Raw genomic sequence first — 9,945 nt, forward strand, 5'->3', positions numbered from 1 at the left:
TGCACAAAACTAAAGTCCAAGTGGATCAAAGACCTCAACATAAAAAAGACACATTAAATTGGGTAGAAGAAAAAGAGAGAAATACACTGAACTCATTGGCACAAGAGACAACTTCCTGAAGAGAACAACAACAGCACAGGCTCTAAGAATAACAATCAGCAAATGGAACCTCACGAAACTGAAAAGCTTCTGTAGTTGGGGATTTAGCTCAGTGGTAGAGCGCTTGCCTAGCAAGTGCAAGGCCCTGGGTTCGGTCCTTAGCTCTGGAAAAAAAAAAAAAAAAGCTTCTGTAAAGCCAAGGACACTGGACACTGTCATTAAAACAAAACAAATGACTACAGATAGGGAAAGAATCTTCACCAAGTCTCTTTGTGACAGAAAGCTAATATCCAGTATATATAAAGAACTAAAAAACTTGAAAAGCAACAAATCAAGTAATCTAATTTAAAAAATGTGAAAAAGACCTAAAGGGAGAATTCTTTCTTTTTTTTAAAGCAAATATCTATGTTTTATTAAGTTTACTTAAGATAAATTTTTGGCAAAGATTTTTTTTTTTTGGAAGAGTCAACTTATTTCCTTGTTTTTTTTTTAACCTTTTTTATTTTTTATTAATTACACTTTATTCATTTTGTATTCCCCCCATAAGCCTATCCCTCCTCCCCTCCCGATCCCACCTTCCCTTCCCTTTCTGCATGCGTGCACCTCCCCAAGTCCACTGATAGGGGAGGTTTTCCTCTTTGTCTTTCTGAACTTAGTCTATCAGTTCTCATCAAAAGTGCTTGTATTGTCCTCTTCTGTGGCCTGTTAAGGCTGTTTCCCCCTCCATGGGAGGTGATCAAAGAGCAGGCCAATCAGATCATGTCAGAGGCAGTCCCTCTTCCCATTACTATGGAACCCACTTGGACACTGTACCACCATGGGCTACATCTGTGCAGGGGTTCTAGGTTATCTCCATGAATAGTCCTTGGTTGGAGTATGAGTCACTGGGAAGCTCCCTGGGTTCAAATTTTCTTGTTTTGTTACTCTCCTTGTGGAGTTCCTGTCCTCTCCAGCTCTTACTATTTTCCACTTCTTACATAAAATTCCATTCACTCGGCCCTACAGTTGGCCATCAGGCACAGCATCTGCTTTGATAGTCTGCAGGGCAGAGGTTTTCAGCAGCCCTCTGTGGCAGGTTCCTAGTTTGTTTTCTGTTTGCTTCCTCTGGCTTTCAGAGGCCCTCTGTAGCATGTTCCTAGGTTGTTTACTGTTTTCTTCTTCTGCTGTCCATCCTCTTTGCCTTTCAAGATGGGGATTGAACATTTTAGTTAGGGTACTCTCTCTTTATTAGTTTCTTTAGATGCACAGATTTTACTGGGTTTTCCTATGCTCTATGTCTATATGAGTATGTACCGTGTGTGCCTTTTTGCTTCTGGGACAACTCACTCAGGATGATGCTTTCCAGGTCCCACCATTTACCTGCATATTTCAAGATTTCCTTATTTTTCATTGCTGAGTAATATTCCATTGTATAGATGTACCACAGTTTCTGCATCCATTCTTCAGGTGAGGAGCCTCTGGGTTGTTTCCAGCTTCTGGGTATTACAAATAAAGCTGCTACAAACATGGGTGAGCAAATGTCCTATTTGTTTACTTGAGCTTCTTTTGGATATATGCCTAGGAGTGGTATGGCCAGATCTTGAGGAAGCACTATTTCTAGTTGTCTGAGAAAGTGCCAGTTTTCTTTCCAGAGTGGTTATACAAGTTTATATTCACACCAGCAGTGGAGAAGAACTTTCTCCACAACCTCTCCTGTATGTGTTGTCACTTGAGTTTTTGATCTTGGCCATTCTGATGGGTGTAAGGTGAAATCTCAGGGTTGTTTTGATTTGCATTTCCCTAATGGCTAATGCCCCAACACACGGGACGTAGTTATTCCTGGGGGTGAAGGGGGTCAATCCTGGAAAAGATGGGCGAGAGAGAGAAAGGACACAAGCAGATGGTTGCCTGTCAAGTGTCAGCTTTATTGAGCTTAGGTGTTTCTTTTAAAGCACGGTTCTGCAGGGTGGGGGAGAGGGGCGAGAAAAGGGGAGTAGTATTGGAAAAATACCAAGGCCCTCGGTGGGGAGGTGGGAAGTTCCCAAGGCTAAGAAGGTGGGTGAAAGAGTTACAAGGCCCAAAGGTAACATCTGTGGTCACGGATGTGTCCCAAAGCAAATAGTTTCGGGAACAATGGGTCCTAAGAAACTATGGCCTCCTGACCTCCAGTGCTTTTCTGGCAGGCCAGGCTTTTAGGGAGGGTCCCAGTGCTCAGTTCCTAACAGGCTAATGAGGTTGAGCATTTCTTTAAGTGCTTCTCTGCCATTTGATATTCCTCTATTGAGAATTCATGTTTAGCTCTGTTCCCCATTTTTTTAAGTGAATTACTTGGTTTGCTGCTTTTCAACTTCTTTAGTTCTTTATATATACTGGATATTATTCCTCTGTCAGATAAAGGGGTGGTGAAGATTCTTTCCCAATATGTAGGCAGTCTCTTTGTTTTGATGATGGTATCCTTTGCTTTACAGAAGCTTTTCAGTTTCATGAGGTCCCATTTATTGATTGTTGTACTTAGAGCCTGTGCTGTTGGTGTTCTGTTCAGGAAGTTTTCTCCTGTACCAATGAGTTCTAGGGTATTCCCCACTTTTTTTCTAGCTGATATAATATGTCTGGTTTTATGTTGCGGTCTTTGATCCACCTTTTCTTCAGTTTTGTGCAGGGTGATAAGTATAGATCTATTTTCATTTTTCTATGTGTACACATCCAGTTGGACCAGCACCATTCGTTGCAGATGCTATCTTTTATTCCATTTTATGATTTTGGCATCTGTGTCAAAGATCAGGTGTCCATAACTGTGTGGGTTTATTTCTGGATCCTTTGTTCGGTTCCATTGATCCACCATTCTGTTTCTATGCCAGTACCATGCAGTTTTTAAAACTGTTGCTCTATAATACAACTTAAGATCAGGGATGGAGATACCTTCAGAAGATCTTTTATTGTAGAGGATTGTTTTAGCAATTCTTGGTTTCTTGTAATTCCATATGAAGTTGAAAATTTTTCTTTCCAGGTCTATAAAGAATTGTATTGGCAATTGATGGGAATTGGATTAAATCTGTAGATTGCTTTTGGTAAGATGGCCATTTTTACTATGTTAATCCTGCCAAGCCATGAGCATGGGAGATCTTTCCATCTTCTGATATCTTCTTCTACTTCTTTCTTCAGAGACTAGAAATTTTTTTTTCATACAAGTCTTTGACTTCCTTTGTTAGAGTTACTCCAATGTACCTTATGTCATTTGTGGCTAATGTAAGGGTGTTGTTTCCCTAATTTCATTCTCATCCCTTTTGTCTTTTGTATACAGGAGGGCTACTGATTTTTTTTTTGACTTAATTTTATATCTGGACACTTTGTTGAAGGTTTTTATAAGCTGTAGGCATTCTCTGGAAGAGTTTTTGGGGTCACTCACATATACTATCATATCATCTGCAAATAGTGATAATTTGACTTCTTCCTTTCCAATTTTTATCCACTTGATCTCCTTCAACTGTCTTATTGCTCTAGCAAGGACTTCCAGAAATATGTTGAAAAAATATCGAGAGAGTGAGCAGCCTTGTCTTGTCCCTGATTTCAGTGGGATTGCTTTAAGTTTCTCTCCGTTCAGTTTGATGTTGGCTATAGACTTGCTGTATATTGTCTTTACTATGTTTAGATATGTTCCTTGTATCCCTGATCTCTCCAATACTTTAAACATAAATGGATGTTGGATTTTGCCAAATGCTTTTTCAGCATCTAGGGAGATTATCATGTGGTTTTTTTCTTTCAGTTGGTTAATATGGTAGATGACATTGGTGGATTACTGTATATTGAGGAACCCCTGCATACCTGAAATGAATCCTACTTGGTCATGGTGGATGATATCTTTGATGTGTTATTGGATTTGGTTTGCGAGTATTTTGTTGAGTATTTTGAGTCAAAGTAAGGGAGGTTGGCCTGAAGTTGTGTTTTTTTGTTGGGTCTTTGTGAGGTTTGACTGTGGCTTCATAGAATGAGTTTGGTAATGTTCCTTCTGTTTCTATTTTGTGGAATAGTTTGAATATCTTTTTTGAATATCTGGTAGAATTCTGCACCAAAACCATCAGGTCCTGGGCTTTTTTTTTTTTTTTTTTTTTTTTTTTTTTGGATGGGAGACTTTCAAAGACTGCTTTTATTTCCTTGGGGGATATAAAACTATTTAATTGATTTACCTGGTCCTGATTTAGCTTTGGTAAGTAAAATCAATCAAAAAAATTGTCTATTTCATTTACATTTTCAAATTTTGTTGCATATAGACTTTTGAAATAAGTCCGAAAGACTGTTTGGATTTACTCAGTGTCTGTGGCTATGTCTCCCTTTTCATTTCTGATTTTGGTGAATTGGATGGTGTCGCCCGGCCTTTTAGGTAGCTTGGCTAAGGGTTTGTCTTTCTTGTTGATTTTCTCAAAGAAGCAGCTCTTGGTTTCATTGATTCTTTGAATTGCTTTATTTGTTTCTAATTGATTGATTTCAGTACTGAGTTTGATTATTTCCAGCCATCTACTCCTTTTTGGTGTGTCTGCTTCCTCTATTTTTAGGGTTTTTAAGTGAGCCATTAAGTTGCTTGAATGTGCTGTCTCGAATTTCTTCTTGTAGGCACTTAGTGCTGTGAACATTCCTCCTTAACACTGCCTTCATTGTGTCCCACAAGTTTGGGTTTGTTGTGTCTTCATTTTAATTGCGTTCTAGGAAGACTTTAATTTCTTTCTTTATTTCTTCCCTGACCCAGCTCTCATTTAGTAGCAAGTTGTTCAGTTTCCATATATGTGTAGGCTTTTAGCTATTTCTGTTGTTATTGAGATCCAGGTTTATTCCATGGTGATCAGACAGGATACAGGGATTATTTCAATCTTCTTCCTTCTGTAGAGGCTTGCTTTGTGATCAACTATGTGGTCTATTTTGGAGAAGGTTCTATGAGGTCCTGAGAAGAAGATAAATTCTTGTGTGTTTGGGTATAAGGTTCTGTAAATATCTGTTAGGTCCATTTGATTCATGACCTCTGTTAGAGATATTGTCTCTTTGTTTAATTTCTGTTTTGTTGACCTTTACTTTGTTGAGAGTAGGGTGTTGAAGTCTCCCACTATTAGTGTGTGCGGATCTATTTGTGGTTTAAGTTTTATCAATGTTTCTTTCACAAATGTGGCTGCCCTTGTATTTGGGGCATAGATGTTCAGGATTGTGATCTCTTCTTGGTGGAATTTTCCCTTGATGAGTGTGAAGTGTCCTTCCTCACCTCTTTTGATTAATTTTGGTTGAAAGTCTATTTTATCAGATATTAGAATGGCTACTCCTGCTTGCTTCTTGCAACCATTTGATTGGAAAGCCATATTCCATCCCTTTATCCTCAGGTAATGTCTATCTTTGTGACTTAGTTGTGTTTCTTGTGTAGAACAGATTGCTGTGTTTTGTTTACACATCCATTCTGTTAGTCTGTGTCTTTTTATTGGAGAATTAATTCCATTGATGTTGAGAGAGATTAATGACCAGTGGCTGTTAGATCCTTTGAATTTGATGTTGGCTGTGGTCATATGGTTGTGTGCTTGGTTGCTTTTTGTTTTACTGTAGTGAGGTTATTTATTTCCTGTGTTTTCTTGAATGTGGCTAGTTTTCTTGGGTTGCATTTTCCCTTCTAGTGTCTTCTGTAATGCTGGATTTGTTTGTATGTATTGTTGAAATTTGTTTTTGTCTTTGAATATCTTGTTTTCTCTGTCTCTGAGGACTGAGATTTTGCTGGTTATAGTATACTGGGCTGACATCTGTGTTCTCTTAGGGTCTGCATGATATCTGCCCAGGCCTTCTGGCTTTCATAGTCTGTGTTGAAAAGTCAGGTGTGATTCTAATGGGTTTGCCATTATATGTTACTTGGCCTTTTTCTCTTGCAGCTTTTAGCATTTTTTCTTTGTTCTGTATACTTACAGTTTTGATTATTATGTGTTGGGAGTTTTTTCTTTTCTGGTCTAATTTATTGGGTGTTCTGTAGGCCTCTTGTATTCTCATTGGCCTCTCCTTTAAGTTGAGGAAATTTTCTTCAACAATTTTGTTGAAGATATTTTCTGGGCCTTGGTGCAGGGAATCTTCTTTTTCCTCTATTCCTATTATTCTTAGGTTTTGTCTTTTCATGTTGTCTTAAATTTCTTGCATGGTCTGAGTCAGGAATTTTTAGATTTAACATTTTCATTGACAGATACATCTATTTCTTCCATTGTATCTTTCCACAGCTGAGATTCTTTCTTCCATTTCTTGTAGCCTATTATTTATGCTAACTTCTGTAGTTCCTGCTTTCTTCCCTAAGTTCTTTCTCTCCACAATTTCTTCCATTTTTTTTTGTTTTTATTTTTACAATTCTATCTTCAGGTATTGAGCCATTTGTTGGTTTCCTTCACCTGTCTGACTCTATTTTTATTTTTTTCCATCAGTTCCTTCAGCTGTTTTTTTGAACAATCCTCCGTTTCTTTTATTTCATTCAGTGATTTAAGCATTTTCTCTCTAAAGGCCACAAACTGTTTGGCTGCAGCTTCCTCTATTTCTTTTCGTATTTTATTTGTTTCCTCTGTTATTGTCTTCATGAGCATAGATGTTAGGTCATCTTCTTGAATTTCAATTATGCTGTGGTGTCTAGGGCTATTTGGCCCTTGATAACTGGGTTCTGGAGATGCCATATTGCTCTGGCTTTTGTTGATTGAACTTTTATGCTGTACTCTACCCATTGGGCTATCTTAGGTGTTTGAAGTCAGTTCCTGGTTGTTCCTGCACTCCTGTGGTGGAGAGAATCCCTTTGGCAGGAAGATGTTTTTTCCTAAAGGAAGCCTTCCCAGCTTTTTGGGTATAGTCACTGGATGGCTGGTGTTTTTCAGGAGTTGCTACAGATCATCTGAGGCATAGAGACCTGGGTGGTAACTGTGGTCCTTACTCTCCTCTCACCAGGAGAAGTCCTGTAGACAGCTGCCCTGCTTCTGGATTTCTTGTTGTAAATTTAGTGATCAGCTGCTGTAACCTGTGTGTCCTGTGGTTTGGCAGGTTTTGTTAGGGATAACTGGTTGCCCCTTAGAGCAGTATCTGGGGGTTGATCTCAGGGTTCCTATTCTTTTGTATGTCTGAGGTTGGGGCTCTGTGCCCCAGAACTCAAGAGGTAATTTGTGGTGGGAGAGTACTGCTCTCCTGGTAACAGCAGGCTATCTGGGGCACAGCAGTTCCCTGGATTGGGCCAGTCTGTGGGACCTTTTCTAGGGATATACTGGGTTACCTAAGTCTGTCCCCTTTGCTTTGTTCCTTGTTCCTTATGAGGGTTTCTCCAGACAGTGACTCCAAGACTCTGGTGGCTTCGGGCACACAGTTCTGTCTGCAAGGAGTAGTTGGTACAAAGCAGGTCTCTGGGCTGGCAGAGCATGCACCTGCCTGCTAGTCTGCAGGAGCTGGGTTTCCAATAACTCTGTGCTCCCTGCTTGGGCCTGGATCCATGATGGCTGGGCATACTTGCCTGACTGTGGTCTGTGGTCTGCAAGACTTTCCCAAGCAAAGCCTTGGTGACCCAAGCAGCAGGGTTTCTTCCTTCCCTGTGGGGCCCTCTCTGGACAGGGATTCCCAGTCTCTGTTGCACTGGGGCATGCATCTCATCTGTACTGGTGAGCTGGGCATGCAGCCACGCTATGCTCAGTGGGAGCTCAGTTGTGATGGTGGTGGGTACCCATGGTCAGGGAGAACTTCCAGAAAATACAGGGTGACCCGTGATCAGACTGGCAACTTTCCTTTCCAGGGGTTTTCTTGCTACTGGGACTCCCAGTCTCTGGCACCCTTGTGCCCACCAATCAGCCTGGGCAAATGATCTGGACATGCAGGTATGTGGCTCCAGCCTGAAGACCCACACTCTAGTTACCTGGGATCTCTTCCGGGTTATGGTTGGGCAGCCCAAGAGTGGACCCGACCAATTCTCATGACATGGGAGCCTCCCCTCACCTGGGAAACATGATTGCTATAGTTTTAGGGCCCAGAGTTCAGTCTCCTGGTCACTGCACAGAGAGTGCTGTCCCACTTCTCAGACACAGTGCTCTCCAGGCACCACCATATGGGCTCTCCCCCACCCAAAAGAATTCTTGATAGAAGATTGTCGAATGGCAGAGAAACACTTAAAGAAATGCTCAACTTCATTAGCCATCAGAGAAATACAAATCAAAATGACCCTGAGATTTCACCTTACGCTCATCAGAATGGCCAACACGAAAAATTCAAGTGACAACACATGTTGGAGAGGCTGTGGAGAAGAGGAACCCTCCTCCACTGTTGGTGTGACTATAAATTTGTACCACTGCTGATGGGTATGTAAACATGAAAAACCACTCTGGAAATCAATCTGGCACTTTCATAAACAACTAGGAATAGAGCTTCCTGAAGATCCAGCTATACTACTCATAGGCATATATCCAAATGAGGCTGATGTACATAGTAAGGACATTTGCCCAACCATGTTTGTAGCAGCTTTATTTGTAATAGCCAGAACCTTGAAACAACTAGTGCATCCTCCAAAACTGAAGAATGGATACATAAATAGTGTTACATCTACATACTGGAATATTATTCAGCAATAAAAAGAAGGAAATCTTGAAATTTGTAGGTAAATAGTGGGAATTGAAAAAGATCATCCTCAGTAAGCTATCCCAGAAACAGAAAGACAGACACCATATATACTCACTCATCTAGACATATAATATAGGATAAACCTACTAATATCTGTATACTTAAGAAACTAATCAAGAAGGAAGACTCTGACTTAAATGCTCAATCCCCATCCCAAAAGACAAAGAAGATGGACATCAGAAGAAGGAAAAAACAGGGAACAAGATAAGAGCCTGACACAGAGGCCTTCTGAAATGCTTTCCCTTCAGACTATCAAAGTAACTGCTAAGACTTATGGCCAACTGCTGGACAGAGTGCATGGAATCTAATGAAAGAATTGGGAGATAGTAAGATCTGGAGAGGATAGGAGCTCCACAAGGAGAGCAACACAACCAAAAATCTGAGCAGAACAGTCTTTACTGAGACTCATACTCTAAGCAAGTACCATGCATGGAGATAACCTACAATCCCTGTACTGATGTGGACCATGGCAGTTCAGTGTCCAAGGGAGTTCCATAGTAATGGGAATAGGAACTGCCTCTGACATGAACTGATTAACCTGCTCTTTATTCACCTCACCCTAATGGGGAAGTAGCCTTACCAGGCCACAGAAGAAGACAATGTAGCCACTCCTGATGCTATCTGATAGACTAACATTAGAAGTAAGGAGAGAAAGCCCTCCCCTATTAATGGACTTAGGAAGAAGCATGCAAGGAGAAAGGGGAAAGAAGGTGGGATGGGAAAGGGAGAAAGGAGAGGTTTATGGGGAGATAACAAGTGAATAAATTGTAATTAATATAAATTTAAAAATGTTAAAAATATGTAATTCCTTTTGGATTTCTTTATAGGTGGTTGTACTTGGAGGGTGATGTATAAATAAAGGTAAACAGACAGAAGGTAGTCTCTGTGTCTTGGCCTCTTTTAATTTATATCTCTTTCTGTCAGTCTCAGTCTCAATATTTCTGAATTTGTCTACCTACCTCTTTCTCTCTCTTGTTCTCCCTGTCTCCCTATCTCTGCCTGCCACTTATGTTTTGGTATGAAAAGCTCTCAGTTCTGCTAAAGGACTGTAACAAGTTGACTGCTTGTGGACTTGACATCAGGGCTGGTCTCTGTAAAAATATAAGCAAGTTCCCAATTAAATGTTTGTTTGTTTGTTTTTCAAAGTGTAGGCTTGGTCAGGGTTCATTTTCATAGTACTTAATTCACTAACTGAGGACATATTTGTACATTTAACAAATAATA

This window comes from Meriones unguiculatus, assembly GCF_030254825.1.
Source record: "Meriones unguiculatus strain TT.TT164.6M chromosome Y unlocalized genomic scaffold, Bangor_MerUng_6.1 ChrY_unordered_Scaffold_23, whole genome shotgun sequence".
NCBI classification, from domain to species: Eukaryota; Metazoa; Chordata; class Mammalia; order Rodentia; family Muridae; genus Meriones; species Meriones unguiculatus.